Raw genomic sequence first — 19,012 nt, 5'->3', positions numbered from 1 at the left:
CCGCTTTTAAGACTGCAGGAAGTACAGTATGAACCTCAGATGTGAAGATGAGGACATCATCCGCGTACAGGGCCACTTTCCTCTCCCATCCCCTAAAAATAAAGGATTTGATGTTGGTATCCTCTCTCAACCGTTGGGCAAAGGGTTCGATATATAAATGGAATAAGAAAGGAGAGAGTGGGCAGCCCTGCTGCGTCCCCCTTGAGATGTTGAAGGGGTCCGATAGTTCCCCATTGACCAGAACACAGGCAGTGGGGCTCTGATATAAAAGGCTGACAGGCTGACAGAATCCCTCACCAACGTTGAACTTGGTCAAGGCCCCCGACAGGTATAGCCAATTTACCCTGTCGAAGGCCTTGGTCGCATCCAACGTCAGAGCGGTAAAAGGGAGAGCCTCGACCGATGCCATGTCGATGGTCCCTATCAGGTCATAAGTCAGCTCATATAGTTGAGGCCCCTTCACGAACCCCTTCTGATCATTATGGAGGATGTTAGGAGCCACAAGGCCAGGGGCTTTGCTAGAATTGTAGCGAAGATTTTATAGTCTACATTTAGGACCGAAATTGGCCACAGGCTGTGGCTGGTTTCCCCAGTTTCAAGATCAGGGTAATTGAGGCACTATCCCAAGATGCAGGGGGGGCTGACCATCCAATAGAATTTGATTGAACACAATGGTAAGAAAGGAGACTGTTTCTTGTTCTAAAACCCTATGCATTTTGGCTGGGAGCCCATCGGGTCCTGCAGCCTTCCCCTTCTTACCATTTTGAATGGCTAACCTGACCTCTTGCTCAGAGATATCACTTTCCAAAAACGATCGCTGTTCCTCAGAGAGTGCCGGGAGTGTGATTCCACTCAACCAGCCGTTAATCAATTCTGGATCGATTTTGTTGTCCTCATGATAGATTGTTTGGAAGAACGCTCTAAAGGCCCGTCTGATGTCATCATCTGAGGAACATGTAGTGTTGTTTACGGTAATTGACCCTATGTTATTACGAGCCAAATCGGTTTTGGTCTTCCAAGCCAATAGCTTCCCTGCCCCCTCGCCATACTGGGAATAGGGGTGCCTACTAGCCTCCCATTTCTGCTGGATTCTTTGGTTCAAAACCGAGCCCACTTGACCTTTCAAGGCTACTAGTTGGTTGTGAAGCGAAATTGGCACGAGGTCGAGAGAGGAGAGAATGGTATCTATGTCAAGTTGTACTTTACTATCTCTGCTTCAATGGAAGCAACTTTGTTCCTATATTGTTTCCTACGGTATGACACTTTGCTAGTTATAAGACCCATCAAAAAAGCCTTAAAGGAGTCCCACACTACTCCATTGGCCGCCGAGCCAATGTTAACACTCATAAAATTATGGACCTCTCCAAACTGGATATCATCTGGGTGTGAAAGTAAAGAGCGGTCAAATGACCAACTCCTGGGCAAAATCTTGATGGACCCCACAAGTTCCATAGAAAACGCTGAGTGGTCGGACAGATGTAAAGGGAGATAAACAACACTCTTAACGGAATCTACCAATCTCTGACTAATTAAAATATAGTCTATTCTAGACTGATGATGGTACTTGTAATTCCGGAATGAGATACCCGGTTGCTGTCCTGATCTTAGTCTCCAAATGTCTATATATCCATATTGTTTCATTGAACTAAGCAAAAAAGTCCTAGATTTAGATAGGACTAGAGGACAACTAAAAGGAGATTTATCCAAAACAGGATCCAACACTATATTAAAGTCTCCCACCATGATAATTGGTTCAGGAAAGGACAGTAGATGCGTGAAGATGGAGGCCAAGATTGCGGGGTCATCCTGGTTGGGCCCATAGTATCCCAAGATTGTAAATTGTGCTCCAGCAATAACGACCCAAGCAATGGCCCATCTACCACCAGGGTCAACCGCTTGTGATGCTAGCCTAGCTTTTAACTGTTTTTTGAACATGACAGACACACCTCTATTATTCATGGTTTGAGATGTGGAAACAGAAAAATCGATCCACCTGTTCTTTTTAACCAAAGCAAGCATTTTAGTCTGGGTTAAGTGAGTCTCCTGGAGTATAAAGATCTGTGCATCCGAATCTCGTAGGTACTGCATAATTTTATTAGCTCTAGGTTTGGTGCAAAGGCCATTAACATTCCAGGAGATATACTTTAGACTACCCATAAGAACTAACCCAGTGAAAGAAAAATGCCAAGAACCTGCACTAACTCAAAGAATAAATCTATAAAGTTTACCTGCCTAATACCAACCCCCACTAAACACAAATGGAAAATGAGGTAATTTTTAAATTCCTGCCTCAACCCAACCCCCAACTTCCCCCGGTGCCCCCCCATACCCCCCTCCTTCCCTTTGATACTTTGAATTATTTTCCTAGCTAACTCCTGTCAAAAGTTACACTTTATTAAAGTTTAATAAAGCCTTCCTATGTTAAACTATGAAGCAAAAACCGTATGCTTTCTAAGGCCTTGTGAGGGAAAAACAGCCAAAGTAGTTTTTCCCCCACTACAATGAGGAAAAACGACTTTGTTTTTTTTCCCCTCACCAAGGCATATAAACATATTTTATAATGCCCCTTCTATTAATAACAAGGCACCATAGACTTGTGGGATCTAAGGCAGACCCTGGGGATGACTTATATGAATCAGAATCAGATCAGAAATAACTTTATTTGATTTAAAAGTAAATCATAAAAGCACCGAAGTAAAATACACATTTACATTAAAAAGCTATTTTAACATATACTGCTGATCTAAAATACATAAATGCTGCATGATCCTACCTCAAAATTTCAATTACACATAGACTTCCTATACTTAATAAAAAAAAATTAAAAGAGCTACATACATTGCAATCAATTCATTTTCCAATTTTTGTAGCATTCAAAATGCTACACAACATTGTCTTAAGCCTGAAGTTTTTAAAATAGGTAAAATAAACCTTTTTCTAGGGTTGGAGTAAAACTTGCAGAATAAAAGAATATGAGGCGTTGATTGTCTTGACACATCGTCGCAGGGCAGGAATCCAAATTTCTAGACCAGTCATTTATGGTAGGAAAGCTAATGAGCCTATAAAAAATCCCCAAGTGAAACCGTGTCAATTACACACAATCAAAACTTCCTACACTTGGACCAAATATGGTTGGATGTCAAAAAATGATAGTATTAACTTATTTTTTATAACAGTGGGTTTCGCACTCTCACTATTCCATCTTTTTGATTGGAAAAATGCAAGACATTTGGCTTTCAATACCTTTCTAGAAATGGATCCCATAGTGTCAAGTAATCAGAATGGCCTATTTCACTTGTTATTTGCTTAATATACATAAACCATGGAATAAAAGAAACTTTGTCCAGTCTTAAGCAATCTTTGTTAATTTCACGAACTGGTCAATTCTGTCACACAGACCTTATGCAATAACATTATAGGCTCAACCTTAACCAGAACTATTACAAATGGTAAGCCAAGCTCCATGTGGCAAATGTGATTAACCGTAGAACCTGGAACCGCTAGCAAATATCATAAGAAAACATTTTCAGTCATTTGTAATTGCTGCACATCAGTAAAGCCCCATATTCCTGCACCATACAAGGCTGTATTGAGACACTTTGATTTATAAATAAGTCATAATTTGGGCACTAGCCTTCGACCTAATTTTCTAGCGAAATTTATCACAGCACCCGCAGCTCTAGAAAACGACAAGTTCCTAGCAAGAACTGCAGGGGACCAGGACCCCTTGTTATCAAAGTTAATCCCTAAATACGAGAACCTTTTAGTGTTCTCAAGTTTTTATATTATCAATAGAAATGTTGCAGCCCTTAACATTCTTTTTCCCATACTTCATAGAGTGGGTTTTTGTAGCATTCACTTTCAGACCTCTGCATTGCATAAACGAGGCAAAACTATTAACAACTCTTTGCAGACCTAATGGGGTTCTTGTCATTAAAACCCCATTATCTGCGTATAGTAAAACCGGTACTGGCCCATTATTAATACTAGGAAGGTCCTGACGATGTTCTGTTAAAAACTGGCCAAGGCCATTAATATATAAAGTAAAAAGAAAAGGAGCGAGCACACAGCCCTGTCTCACTCCTTTTCTAATTGGAAACTTGGCAATGCACTCACCTACTTTTCCGAACCAGACTCTCGCCCCTGCATCTTTATATAATTCTCTCATGAAATGTATGAGTGGAAGGTCAATTCCCATCTATTCAAGAATGCCTCACAACCTATTATGCTTCACACAGTCAAAAGCTGAACTAAGGTCAACAAATACTATATAAAGCCTTTGTCTTTACTTTTTATAAGACTTAGGTTTAACCCGTTTGATACCATCTGCCCAGTTTTGTAGCTTATTTAAGACAACCCGTCCTACCACCTTGGGAAGAGAATCCAGCAGGGATATTGGACAATAACATGCTGGGTCATTTCAATCCCCCTTTTTAGGTCTTGCCTATGCAGCGCACATGCGCTACATACAAAAAAGACCTTTACCTATCGATTTGGTTTTGAGGCAGAAAACGTGAACTTGTTGCATTGCTTTCACTCGCAATGCATGCACGTTTTACTAGTCCCTTGCGGGAGCGAGCAGCTGGCACCATATGTTAGCAATTATCGCGCCTTGCTGCTCGAATCCTGCAAGGGAATACGGCACAGGCCCCGACCTCTCTCCCCTTCCCCTGCTGCCAAGCGTGATTGTTTTCTTTAGTTTCTAAGCGTGAGCTCTTTTTGTGACCAGCGAATAAGGTTTGTAATTGTCTTAACACGTTTCATTCTACCACTTTACCAGAACATTTCAATGGCAATTAAATTCAGTGTTTCACGTTCTCCTGTCGTGTAAATGTGGTTCAGTATATTTGGGGGATTCCCTCTGGATTTCAGGGATTTTGGGGTAACTCTAGCTTCTTACTGGTTTGATGTGACTTCGGAAGCATTGTACGAGCCCTGGTCACGTTTCACGTGGATGCAGACGATGAATGACGATGAATGACCCCTCGTGACACTCCCCTGCCACTCTCCCCTCCCCTCATCTCATTATCAGCCCCGCACCATGAAAGTTGCTCTTCGAGACTTCCAAAGCACCCTAGGGTGCTTACCGCCATAGGGGCGCTGGGGCTCCCTCCAGCAGTCTCCATAGGACTGAGGTCCAAAGAAGATTGTGTGGGAGTGCAGTGAGGCACCCGACCAGTACACAAAAATGTTGCACACATGCATCCAGAGGGCCGGGCACGGCCGAGGACTTTAATAATGGTGTTAAGACTGCTCGTGGTCAGAGCATGTTAAGAACCTGATTGCTGCGTGTTATCAACCCTTAGCTGCAAGATCCAGAGGGCTGCCGACCATCCCTAACTTCAGCTCACCACAGGGGTGACTACATTCATTTTTGCCCAGGGCGCTCCCTGAGAAAAAGCCAATTGTGAGTTCAGTCTGTCCTAACTGTGCCACCACAGGAGGGAGACTACAGCTGCTCTGGTATAGCACTTTTTTTATTCATATTCTGATTCTCTGTCCCAGCCTACACAGAGTGACCTACACCATGGACAGGGGCACGGCTCATGGTCTGTAATTCAGCAGTAGGGAGGCAAAGAGGCTGGTGAAATGTACCACAAACCGGAAGGGAGGACAATGGGGCTTGTGAGAGATGATACCCAAGACACGGTGACAATAAGGGCCTTGCTGTGCTCCCAGAACATGGACCCAACATTTATTGCGTTGTCATTTAGTTTGCCCTACAGTTGGGGTATCCACAGTAGGTTCAGGAGGGCCGCATCCATGGCAGATTTTTAGAACATCCTCATAAAATTAGATTTTATAGTTTACATATGTAGTGGCTATCAACAAAGGCAGACATGGTTCTGGCCAGCCTGGACCTTCTTTGTTCCTGGCTGCACTACTTTCCCACACGTACCTACAAAAACCCTTCACATTGTTTTAAGGCCGACCACATCTTTTACTTTGCCCTGACTCTTGTCATTGTGCTGTCCCAGGGGTCAAGTCAGGACTACAAGTCCCATGATGTAAGACTAAAACCAACACTGGGTACAGTATTGTGGATTTTTGTCGTTTGGTCTTGTGTTAAGTCTATATAAAAATACGTATTTTTATAATACAACATCTGTGGTGTCCATCTGTAGTGTTGTCTCTGTATTACTGTATGTGCTCACAAATGCTTTACACACTGCCTCTAAGATAATCCTGCCTGCTCGTGATAATCTACCGAGTGTAGCCCCTGACCCTGACTAGACACAAAGGTCCCAATTTGGTCAAAGGTACCTACCTCTGCCAACTAGAGACCCCCAAATCTAACATTGGTGATCAGCAGTGAGGTTTTGGACCTGCATTTGTGATTCATATACAGTGATTGGTTTATACTACAAGTGAGTGCCGACCATAACGCAACCATATACTTTTTGAGACTTTTTCCTTGGAACTTCTTTTCTATTTTTGATTCTTGAGTACTGCCAGTCTTTTCTACCATGAGCAAGTCAGCATCCATAGCATCTGTAGACATCGTATTGGAAGAAGAGAGAATTGATACTTACACTATGCCTTATCTCAAAGCGTTGTGCAACAAATTAAAAATCTCTGTGATAGGCCTCCCCAGGAAAGAGGAATACCAAAAGGCGCTGAGGGCCTCGGTAGAATCTAAGAATGCCAGTGAGCATCCTGATGAGCCAGTGATGGAGGCAGATGATTTAAATGGGCAACTTGAGGGGCCAGTGGACCCAACCAGGGAGAAAGCACCTTCAGGGGCAGGCAGCAGTGTTTCTTCCAAGGGATTGTCCCCAGGAGAGCTGGAGGATAGAGCAAAGGAGAAGATGCATTAGTTGGAGCTAGCTATGCTCAAATTCGATGGTCAGAAAGATATAGAGAGCAAGAATATAAAGCTTGGGATGGAATTAGAGATGCAGAAGTTAGCCTTAGAGAAAAAGAGAATGCATTTTGAGGACAAGGGAGGATTGATGGAATTGGAACTCAAGGCCAAGTGTTTAGAGGTTCCTCCCTCTGGTGGCAGCACACCGCCAGTGCCTGTAGAAGCAAGAGCCTACATCCCCAAAGAGGTAGTTAAAGATTTCCACAAGAATGAGGATATTGGTCAATGGTTTAGGGCTTATGAAGCTGCAATGTTGGCCCACCAGGTCACTGAGAAGAATTGGGGAGCAGGGTTGTGGGGCTGCTTTGTTAGTGATTGGCGGGATCATTTGTTGGATTTACCTATAGAGAAGAAGATGTCCCATACCCACATGAAGAGAACCCTAATGTCCAGCTTTGGTTCGACCCCAGAGTTATACAGACAAAGGTTTAGGATTTGTAGAAAGCTGGAGTGTACCACATGAGTGGAATATGTGTCTTTCATTTGCAGAGCATTGAATCGTTGGGTGAAGGGTAGCAAAGTGGACAATTTCGAGGCAATCTATGATTTGTTTGCATGGGAGCACTTTTGTTCCAAAATCAAACTGGAGAAAATCTCCCCTTGGAGGTCAGTTTGGCTAACTCAACCCAAAAGAATGGCTAGTTTTACCCTACACTCTCCTTGTAGCCCCTCTCCTAATATAATTGCAGGGTTACCCATCTAAGTGCGGATCAAGGAAGTGGGGGCTGGCCTGGGTCCGATACATCTGTGCTTCTACCTTTGAAGTTCAGTATATCTTCCCAGTCCCATTCCTGTCCCTGGCTTCTCCATAAAGAAAATATTATTCCACCAAATGGCTGCATTGTTTCAGCCCCAGCCCTATTCACACCTAATGAGGGATCAGCTTGGCTTAGGCTGCCAGAGACTGGCCAATCAGAAGAGGCTTCTACAGGGCTGTTCTAGGCAGCTTCAGGAAAATAAGTTATATAACTACTTTCCTGCAATAGTTATAATAATTCAGACCTTTGCAAGTTGTTGGATTTATTGTAACTATTACTTTGATCCTTTTTTTTATGTCCACATTTACCACCGTAGTTACAGGTGAGGCTACTGGTGGGGTTGCAGCATGCTATCACAGTTTTATACAACTGGCAGGGATTGATCAAGGAGTTTAACGGACCCCTCAGCAGTGGCACCTCCTCCAGAGACAAACACAAAGAAACCACTAAAAGATAAAGATCAGGTGGAGTTTGCAGCCAAACGGGACCGGACGTACAACCGGAGAAAGGCTCTACAGATGGCCTGTGCCACAGTAGCTTAATCATCGGACTCAGGGAAAAAAACTGATATCTCAGTGCTCCCAGATCAGCCGATGCCAGAATGCCCTTTTACTTTGACTGCCGGATCTAGCCAGGTCTAGTTTGCAGACCAGTAAAACTGAAGCATACCATTCATTAACTGAGGGGGGTAAAGGTGCTTTCTATTTTTTGCAGATCTCCCTTCTGGCCAGCAAGAAGTAATAGAACAACAGACTTTTTGCCAGGCTCTGGACCCCATCCAGGATCCCGAAAATCACTAGAGGGATCTTGAGAACTAGCCAAAAGCCCAATGATGCAGAAAGGGTGTTACTTATTGCTTCCCAAAATGGAATAAGGCGGGGACATTCAAAGAACATATGGGCATCTGAGGTATCTATCAGACCACACTTAGGACAAGCTACTAAGTTCCCCTCAGAAAATTTTGAAAGCCTGAGAGGGGAATAGTACGCTCTATGCAAGGTATAAAGGTGATTTCTACGCAGCCATGCAGGCTTAACGATATCCCATAAGAGCTTACACGAAGAAGACCAAAGATCTTGCACATTAAGATTGACCAAGAGGGAAACCCATAGCAAGTCTGGTAACAGAAACTCTCCATCAGCTTCATCCAGGATGAGGTTATACGACAAAGAGATCTCCTTCTTGGCGGGTGGATTATCTACTAGGCGGGATATTAGTTGACTATGGCCACAAGTGTATATTTGTTCCCTCAAGAAGATGATGAAATAAATGAATGGGTCCAGCTAGCAATTTGCATGATCACCCCAAACTTCTAGTCAGTCCTGCTTCTTTCAATGGAATAGCCAGACAATCCCTCAACCATTCGGGTCTATCAGGAAGGCCCCAAAGAGGTGTCCTACAGCCAAAGTACCCCAACTTTATGGTTTTCTTCAGTTCCGACCTGGTTTTGACCATCCCCTGCAAGATCTTTAATTTAATATTTTTAAAAAACTTGAGGTTTCCAAATTTAAACAAGAAGCCTGATTGGCTGATGCCTTCCCCTATAAGCAGAGCTGAATACAAGGTCCCAATCCCAAAGTCAGAGGGCATCTTTAAAAGCATGCTCGCATGAGACAACTGAAACGCCCATGCATACATTTGCAAATCTGGAGCTGCAATCCCACCCTTCTCCCTAAGTCGTCTTAATTTCTTCCAAGCAATCCTTGGAAGATGCTTGTCCCAGATAAAGGAAGTAATTTCAGCCTGTAATTTGACTATCAAAGAGGAATCAAAATGTAACAGGATTAAGCATGGGCGGAAAATCCGTTCCGCTCGCGGATTTTGCGGATTTTCGGTAAATTCGCAATCCGCGAACTCTTGCGAATTTACCAAAAATCCGCAAATTCGCACGCAGCGGATTTTTTTGCTTGGTGATACAATATTGCGGGGTGCGGCGTTCACTTACCGTCATTTAGCGTTTGCCGAGTTGTTTTTCTCGATATTTTGCAAGTGCTGCGCCATTTTGGATCTTGCTGCTGGATCCCGCGGGAGTTTGGCGACACATCGCGAGAGTTCGCAATTGCGAACATGTAGATGCGGCGGGCAGCAGCAATCTCGCACTCGAGAAATTTAAAAATTTGCGAAACTGCACAAGAAATCCACCATCAAGCAGCATAAACCTTCTGAAAATAATAATTTTTATCAGAATAACTCCTCAGGTTGACATTTGCCTGCACTTTTTTGGATTTGAGGCCTTTTTGACTTTCTTTGGATCACTTTTGGATTAGAAATCAACTTTCACAAGTAAGTTTGTTTGGGGCATTACAGTTGCTGTTCTGCAGAAAAACAAGTTTTGCAAAACTGAAAGCACTCAGCAGGTGCAAAAGTTCACTCATCATTAGTAACCATTCCCTGTAGTGCTTCCTGAGGCGCCCCTCCAGAGTTCAGTTGCCTACTTGCAACTATTCTATGACCCTGCTCTGACCCTCACAGCAGGCTCATAGAATAGCTACAAGTAGGCCACAAAGGTCCTAGGAAAAAAATCAGTTGAAGCAGGGCAGGTGTGCTTGCTTTTCCCACCCATAATTTACAGTAATTAATCAGAGGGTGGCAGTGATGTACCAGAGGGTGGCATGGGTGAATCAGAGGGTGGCAGTGGTGAAACAGAGGGTGCTGTGAACCTGTGATGATGAACCAGACGTAGAAACGACAAAGTCGCGACCGTTGCGAGCCGACAAGTAAGTTCGCAATTGCGAACTGGTACAAAACCCTGGCAAACTGGCAGAAACCCTTGCGAACACAACAAAACAAAAGCATCCGCAAATTCATGAGAGTTCGCAGATTTTGCAGATTGCGAGTTCGCAAATTCGCGAACGCCAGATTTGCAAAATTCGCCCATGCTTAAACAGGGTGGTATTAAATAAAAGATAGATTTTGGGAAAAATCGACATTTTAATCAAATTAACTCTCCCTATTAGAGATAGAGGAAGATGAGCCCATGCTTGCATGAGTTTGCGACAGTCTTTTGCAACAGCGGAAAAATTTACTGCGGCAATTTGCTTGATGTCTTTCACAATGTTAAGACCCAAATACCGCATGTTAGAACCGGGCTGAATACTAATGTGTCTCTCGTCATCGTTCCAGACAATCATCTCGGTTTTTGCGGCATTGATCTCGTACCCGGAGACCCCCCAAATTTCAGAGCCGCTTTTAAGACTGCAGGAAGTACAGTATGAACCTCAGATGTGAAGATGAGGACATCATCCGCGTACAGGGCCACTTTCCTCTCCCATCCCCTAAAAATAAAGGATTTGATGTTGGTATCCTCTCTCAACCGTTGGGCAAAGGGTTCGATATATAAATGGAATAAGAAAGGAGAGAGTGGGCAGCCCTGCTGCGTCCCCCTTGAGATGTTGAAGGGGTCCGATAGTTCCCCATTGACCAGAACACAGGCAGTGGGGCTCTGATATAAAAGGCTGACAGGCTGACAGAATCCCTCACCAACGTTGAACTTGGTCAAGGCCCCCGACAGGTATAGCCAATTTACCCTGTCGAAGGCCTTGGTCGCATCCAACGTCAGAGCGGTAAAAGGGAGAGCCTCGACCGATGCCATGTCGATGGTCCCTATCAGGTCATAAGTCAGCTCATATAGTTGAGGCCCCTTCACGAACCCCTTCTGATCATTATGGAGGATGTTAGGAGCCACAAGGCCAGGCGCTTTGCTAGAATTGTAGCGAAGATTTTATAGTCTACATTTAGGACCGAAATTGGCCACAGGCTGTGGCTGGTTTCCCCAGTTTCAAGATCAGGGTAATTGAGGCACTATCCCAAGATGCAGGGGGGGCTGACCATCCAATAGAATTTGATTGAACACAATGGTAAGAAAGGAGACTGTTTCTTGTTCTAAAACCCTATGCATTTTGGCTGGGAGCCCATCGGGTCCTGCAGCCTTCCCCTTCTTACCATTTTGAATGGCTAACCTGACCTCTTGCTCAGAGATATCACTTTCCAAAAACGATCGCTGTTCCTCAGAGAGTGCCGCGAGTGTGATTCCACTCAACCAGCCGTTAATCAATTCTGGATCGATTTTGTTGTCCTCATGATAAATTGTTTGGAAGAACGCTCTAAAGGCCCGTCTGATGTCATCATCTGAGGAACATGTAGTGTTGTTTACGGTAATTGACCCTATGTTATTACGAGCCAAATCGGTTTTGGTCTTCCAAGCCAATAGCTTCCCTGCCCCCTCGCCATACTGGGAATAGGGGTGCCTACTAGCCTCCCATTTCTGCTGGATTCTTTGGTTCAAAACCGAGCCCACTTGACCTTTCAAGGCTACTAGTTGGTTGTGAAGCGAAATTGGCACGAGGTCGAGAGAGGAGAGAATGGTATCTATGTCAAGTTGTACTTTACTATCTCTGCTTCAATGGAAGCAACTTTGTTCCTATATTGTTTCCTACGGTATGACACTTTGCTAGTTATAAGACCCATCAAAAAAGCCTTAAAGGAGTCCCACACTACTCCATTGGCCGCCGAGCCAATGTTAACACTCATAAAATTATGGACCTCTCCAAACTGGATATCATCTGGGTGTGAAAGTAAAGAGCGGTCAAATGACCAACTCCTGGGCAAAATCTTGATGGACCCCACAAGTTCCATAGAAAACGCTGAGTGGTCGGACAGATGTAAAGGGAGATAAACAACACTCTTAACGGAATCTACCAATCTCTGACTAATTAAAATATAGTCTATTCTAGACTGATGATGGTACTTGTAATTCCGGAATGAGATACCCGGTTGCTGTCCTGATCTTAGTCTCCAAATGTCTATATATCCATATTGTTTCATTGAACTAAGCAAAAAAGTCCTAGATTTAGATAGGACTAGAGGACAACTAAAAGGAGATTTATCCAAAACAGGATCCAACACTATATTAAAGTCTCCCACCATGATAATTGGTTCAGGAAAGGACAGTAGATGCGTGAAGATGGAGGCCAAGATTGCGGGGTCATCCTGGTTGGGCCCATAGTATCCCAAGATTGTAAATTGTGCTCCAGCAATAACGACCCAAGCAATGGCCCATCTACCACCAGGGTCAACCGCTTGTGATGCTAGCCTAGCTTTTAACTGTTTTTTGAACATGACAGACACACCTCTATTATTCATGGTTTGAGATGTGGAAACAGAAAAATCGATCCACCTGTTCTTTTTAACCAAAGCAAGCATTTTAGTCTGGGTTAAGTGAGTCTCCTGGAGTATAAAGATCTGTGCATCCGAATCTCGTAGGTACTGCATAATTTTATTAGCTCTAGGTTTGGTGCAAAGGCCATTAACATTCCAGGAGATATACTTTAGACTACCCATAAGAACTAACCCAGTGAAAGAAAAATGCCAAGAACCTGCACTAACTCAAAGAATAAATCTATAAAGTTTACCTGCCTAATACCAACCCCCACTAAACACAAATGGAAAATGAGGTAATTTTTAAATTCCTGCCTCAACCCAACCCCCAACTTCCCCCGGTGCCCCCCCATACCCCCCTCCTCCCCTTTGATACTTTGAATTATTTTCCTAGCTAACTCCTGTCAAAAGTTACACTTTATTAAAGTTTAATAAAGCCTTCCTATGTTAAACTATGAAGCAAAAACCGTATGCTTTCTAAGGCCTTGTGAGGGAAAAACAGCCAAAGTAGTTTTTCCCCCACTACAATGAGGAAAAACGACTTTGTTTTTTTTCCCCTCACCAAGGCATATAAACATATTTTATAATGCCCCTTCTATTAATAACAAGGCACCATAGACTTGTGGGATCTAAGGCAGACCCTGGGGATGACTTATATGAATCAGAATCAGATCAGAAATAACTTTATTTGATTTAAAAGTAAATCATAAAAGCACCGAAGTAAAATACACATTTACATTAAAAAGCTATTTTAACATATACTGCTGATCTAAAATACATAAATGCTGCATGATCCTACCTCAAAATTTCAATTACACATAGACTTCCTATACTTAATAAAAAAAAATTAAAAGAGCTACATACATTGCAATCAATTCATTTTCCAATTTTTGTAGCATTCAAAATGCTACACAACATTGTCTTAAGCCTGAAGTTTTTAAAATAGGTAAAATAAACCTTTTTCTAGGGTTGGAGTAAAACTTGCAGAATAAAAGAATATGAGGCGTTGATTGTCTTGACACATCGTCGCAGGGCAGGAATCCAAATTTCTAGACCAGTCATTTATGGTAGGAAAGCTAATGAGCCTATAAAAAATCCCCAAGTGAAACCGTTTCAATTACACACAATCAAAACTTCCTACACTTGGACCAAATATGGTTGGATGTCAAAAAATTATAGTATTAACTTATTTTTTATAACAGTGGGTTTCGCACTCTCACTATTCCATCTTTTTGATTGGAAAAATGCAAGACATTTGGCTTTCAATACCTTTCTAGAAATGGATCCCATAGTGTCAAGTAATCAGAATGGCCTATTTCACTTGTTATTTGCTTAATATACATAAACCATGGGATAAAAGAAACTTTGTCCAGTCTTAAGCAATCTTTGTTAATTTCACGAACTGGTCAATTCTGTCACACAGACCTTATGCAATAACATTATAGGCTCAACCTTAACCAGATCTATTACAAATGGTAAGCCAAGCTCCATGTGGCAAATGTAATTAACCGTAGAACCTGGAACCGCTAGCAAATATCATAAGAAAACATTTTCAGTCATTTGTAATTGCTGCACATCAGTAAAGCCCCATATTCCTGCACCATACAAGGCTGTAATGAGACACTTTGATTTATAAATAAGTCATAATTTGGGCACTAGTCTACGACCTAATTTTCTAGCGAAATTTATCACAGCACCCGCAGCTCTAGAAAACGACAAGTTCCTAGCAAGAACTGCAGGGGACCAGGACCCCTTGTTATCAAAGTTAATCCCTAAATACGAGAACCTTTTAGTGTTCTCAAGTTTTTATATTATCAATAGAAATGTTGCAGCCCTTAACATTCTTTTTCCCATACTTCATAGAGTGGGTTTTTGTAGCATTCACTTTCAGACCTCTGCATTGCATAAACGAGGCAAAACTATTAACAACTCTTTGCAGACCTAATGGGGTTCTTGTCATTAAAACCCCATTATCTGCGTATAGTAAAACCGGTACTGGGCCATTATTAATACTAGGAAGGTCCTGACAATGTTCTGTTAAAAACTGGCCAAGGCCATTAATATATAAAGTAAAAAGAAAAGGAGCGAGCACACAGCCCTGTCTCACTCCTTTTCTAATTGGAAACTTGGCAATGCACTCACCTACTTTTCCGAACCAGACTCTCGCCCCTGCATCTTTATATAATTCTCTCATGAAATGTATGAGTGGAAGGTCAATTCCCATCTATTCAAGAATGCCTCACAACCTATTATGCTTCACACAGTCAAAAGCTGAACTAAGGTCAACAAATACTATATAAAGCCTTTGTCTTTACTTTTTATAAGACTTAGGTTTAACCCGTTTGATACCATCTGCCCAGTTTTGTAGCTTATTTAAGACAACCCGTCCTACCACCTTGGGAAGAGAATCCAGCAGGGATATTGGACAATAACATGCTGGGTCATTTCAATCCCCCTTTTTAGGTCTTGCCTATGCAGCGCACATGCGCTACATACAAAAAAGACCTTTACCTATCGATTTGGTTTTGAGGCAGAAAACGTGAACTTGTTGCATTGCTTTCACTCGCAATGCATGCACGTTTTACTAGTCCCTTGCGGGAGCGAGCAGCTGGCACCATATGTTAGCAATTATCGCGCCTTGCTGCTCGAATCCTGCAAGGGAATACGGCACAGGCCCCGACCTCTCTCCCCTTCCCCTGCTGCCAAGCGTGATTGTTTTCTTTAGTTTCTAAGCGTGAGCTCTTTTTGTGACCAGCGAATAAGGTTTGTAATTGTCTTAACACGTTTCATTCTACCACTTTACCAGAACATTTCAATGGCAATTAAATTCAGTGTTTCACGTTCTCCTGTCGTGTAAATGTGGTTCAGTATATTTGGGAGATTCCCTCTGGATTTCAGGGATTTTGGGGTAACTCTAGCTTCTTACTGGTTTGATGTGACTTCGGAAGCATTGTACGAGCCCTGGTCACGTTTCACGTGGATGCAGACGATGAATGACGATGAATGACCCCTCGTGACACTCCCCTGCCACTCTCCCCTCCCCTCATCTCATTATCAGCCCCGCACCATGAAAGTTGCTCTTCGAGACTTCCAAAGCACCCTAGGGTGCTTACCACCATAGGGGCGCTGGGGCTCCCTCCAGCAGTCTCCATAGGACTGAGGTCCAAAGAAGATTGTGTGGGAGTGCAGTGAGGCACCCGACCAGTACACAAAAATGTTGCACACATGCATCCAGAGGGCCGGGCACGGCCGAGGACTTTAATAATGGTGTTAAGACTGCTCGTGGTCAGAGCATGTTAAGAACCTGATTGCTGCGTGTTATCAACCCTTAGCTGCAAGATCCAGAGGGCTGCCGACCATCCCTAACTTCAGCTCACCACAGGGGTGACTACATTCATTTTTGCCCAGGGCGCTCCCTGAGAAAAAGCCAATTGTGAGTTCAGTCTGTCCTAACTGTGCCACCACAGGAGGGAGACTACAGCTGCTCTGGTATAGCACTTTTTTTATTCATATTCTGATTCTCTGTCCCAGCCTACACAGGGTGACCTACACCATGGACAGGGGCACGGCTCATGGTCTGTAATTCAGCAGTAGGGAGGCAAAGAGGCTGGTGAAATGTACCACAAACCGGAAGGGAGGACAATGGGGCTTGTGAGAGATGATACCCAAGACACGGTGACAATAAGGGCCTTGCTGTGCTCCCAGAACATGGACCCAACATTTATTGCGTTGTCATTTAGTTTGCCCTACAGTTGGGGTATCCACAGTAGATTCAGGAGGGCCGCATCCATGGCAGATTTTTAGAACATCCTCATAAAATTAGATTTTATAGTTTACATATGTAGTGGCTATCAACAAAGGCAGACATGGTTCTGGCCAGCCTGGACCTTCTTTGTTCCTGGCTGCACTACTTTCCCACACGTACCTACAAAAACCCTTCACATTGTTTTAAGGCCGACCACATCTTTTACTTTGCCCTGACTCTTGTCATTGTGCTGTCCCAGGGGTCAAGTCAGGACTACAAGTCCCATGATGTAAGACTAAAACCAACACTGGGTACAGTATTGTGGATTTTTGTCGTTTGGTCTTGTGTTAAGTCTATATAAAAATACGTATTTTTATAATACAACATCTGTGGTGTCCATCTGTAGTGTTGTCTCTGTATTACTGTATGTGCTCACAAATGCTTTACACACTGCCTCTAAGATAATCCTGCCTGCTCGTGATAATCTACCGAGTGTAGCCCCTGACCCTGACTAGACACAAAGGTCCCAATTTGGTCAAAGGTACCTACCTCTGCCAACTAGAGACCCCCAAATCTAACATTGGTGATCAGCAGTGAGGTTTTGGACCTGCATTTGTGATTCATATACAGTGATTGGTTTATACTACAAGTGAGTGCCGACCATAACGCAACCATATACTTTTTGAGACTTTTTCCTTGGAACTTCTTTTCTATTTTTGATTCTTGAGTACTGCCAGTCTTTTCTACCATGAGCAAGTCAGCATCCATAGCATCTGTAGACATCGTATTGGAAGAAGAGAGAATTGATACTTACACTATGCCTTATCTCAAAGCGTTGTGCAACAAATAAAAAATCTCTGTGATAGGCCTCCCCAGGAAAGAGGAATACCAAAAGGCGCTGAGGGCCTCGGTAGAATCTAAGAATGCCAGTGAGCATCCTGATGAGCCAGTGATGGAGGCAGATGATTTAAATGGGCAACTTGAGGGGCCAGTGGACCCAACCGGGGAGAAAGCACCTTCAGGGGCAGGCAGCAGTGTTTCTTCCAAGGGATTGTCCCCAGGAGAGCTGGAGGATAGAGCAAAGGAGAAGATGCATTAGTTAGAGCTAGCTATGCTCAAATTCGATGGTCAGAAAGATATAGAGAGCAAAAATATAAAGCTTGGGATGGAATTAGAGATGCAGAAGTTAGCCTTAGAGAAAAAGAGAATGCATTTTGAGGACAAGGGAGGATTGATGGAATTGGAACTCAAGGCCAAGTGTTTAGAGGTTCCTCCCTCTGGTGGCAGCACACCGCCAGTGCCTGTAGAAGCAAGAGCCTACATCCCCAAAGAGGTAGTTAAAGATTTCCACAAGAATGAGGATATTGGTCAATGGTTTAGGGCTTATGAAGCTGCAATGTTGGCCCACCAGGTCCCTGAGAAGAATTGGGGAGCAGGGTTGTGGGGCTGCTTTGTTAGTGATTGGCGGGATCATTTGTTGGATTTACCTATAGAGAAGAAGATGTCCCATACCCACATGAAGAGAACCCTAATGTCCAGCTTTGGTTCGACCCCAGAGTTATACAGACAAAGGTTTAGGATTTGTAGAAAGCTGGAGTGTACCACATGAGTGGAATATGTGTCTTTCATTTGCAGAGCATTGAATCGTTGGGTGAAGGGTAGCAAAGTGGACAATTTCGAGGCAATCTATGATTTGTTTGCATGGGAGCACTTGTCAAATAACTGTTTTCCAGAGCTACGCCAGCATCTTATTGATAGCAAGCTAACTACCTCCAGGAAGCTTGCTGAGGAGGCGAACCGCTGGGTGAGCATCCGGGTCCAGAAGGAACTTGTGGGAGACTTCCCCAAAGGTGGGCTGGGTCCCCAGCAGAAAAGTGGGGGGGACAAAGGTAATCAGAGGGCGTTCCCGAACGGGCCCCAAAGTAATCCTCAAGGGAACCAAGGGAAAGGTTCCCATTCTCCCCCTCAGAAGAAGGCAGCGGCCCTGACAGATAACCCTGTTCACAAGGGACCCAAGACCTGTTTTAAGTGTGGTCTAGTAGGCCACTGTTCTTTTGATGCTAGATGTCCCTTGTATGGAAAGAAAGCACCCACTTGTGGACCACCCAGGCAGTTGGATAGTGTTGCCCTGGGGGAGGAGACGGGTGCCCAAGGTGGGTGGGGCCGTGCAGAGAGACTTCTTGTCAAGGTCGGATGGTCCGGAGTAGATAGAGAAAAATAGCGGCAGTTTAAAAAAGTAAACAAGAGCAGAACTTGACGACACACCTTCCCATCTGCACCGCTGCTGAGAACTAATAACGAGCCGAGACGATTGTTCATCACTGTGAGGCAGTTTACTAAACACAGCCCCTGAGGAAGGAACCTCTGTTCCGAAATGCATTGGGCCTGAAACTAATCATGGTTCAGCAGCTAATAGAATAATTCGTTGAGTGAATCTATATGAGCAAAAATAATATGGACAATCACTGTAAATAATGAAAACAGCAT

This window comes from Lissotriton vulgaris, chromosome 4_1 (genome assembly GCF_964263255.1).
Source record: "Lissotriton vulgaris chromosome 4_1, aLisVul1.2, whole genome shotgun sequence".
NCBI classification, from domain to species: domain Eukaryota; kingdom Metazoa; phylum Chordata; class Amphibia; order Caudata; family Salamandridae; genus Lissotriton; species Lissotriton vulgaris.
This window is presented reverse-complemented; position numbering follows the sequence as displayed.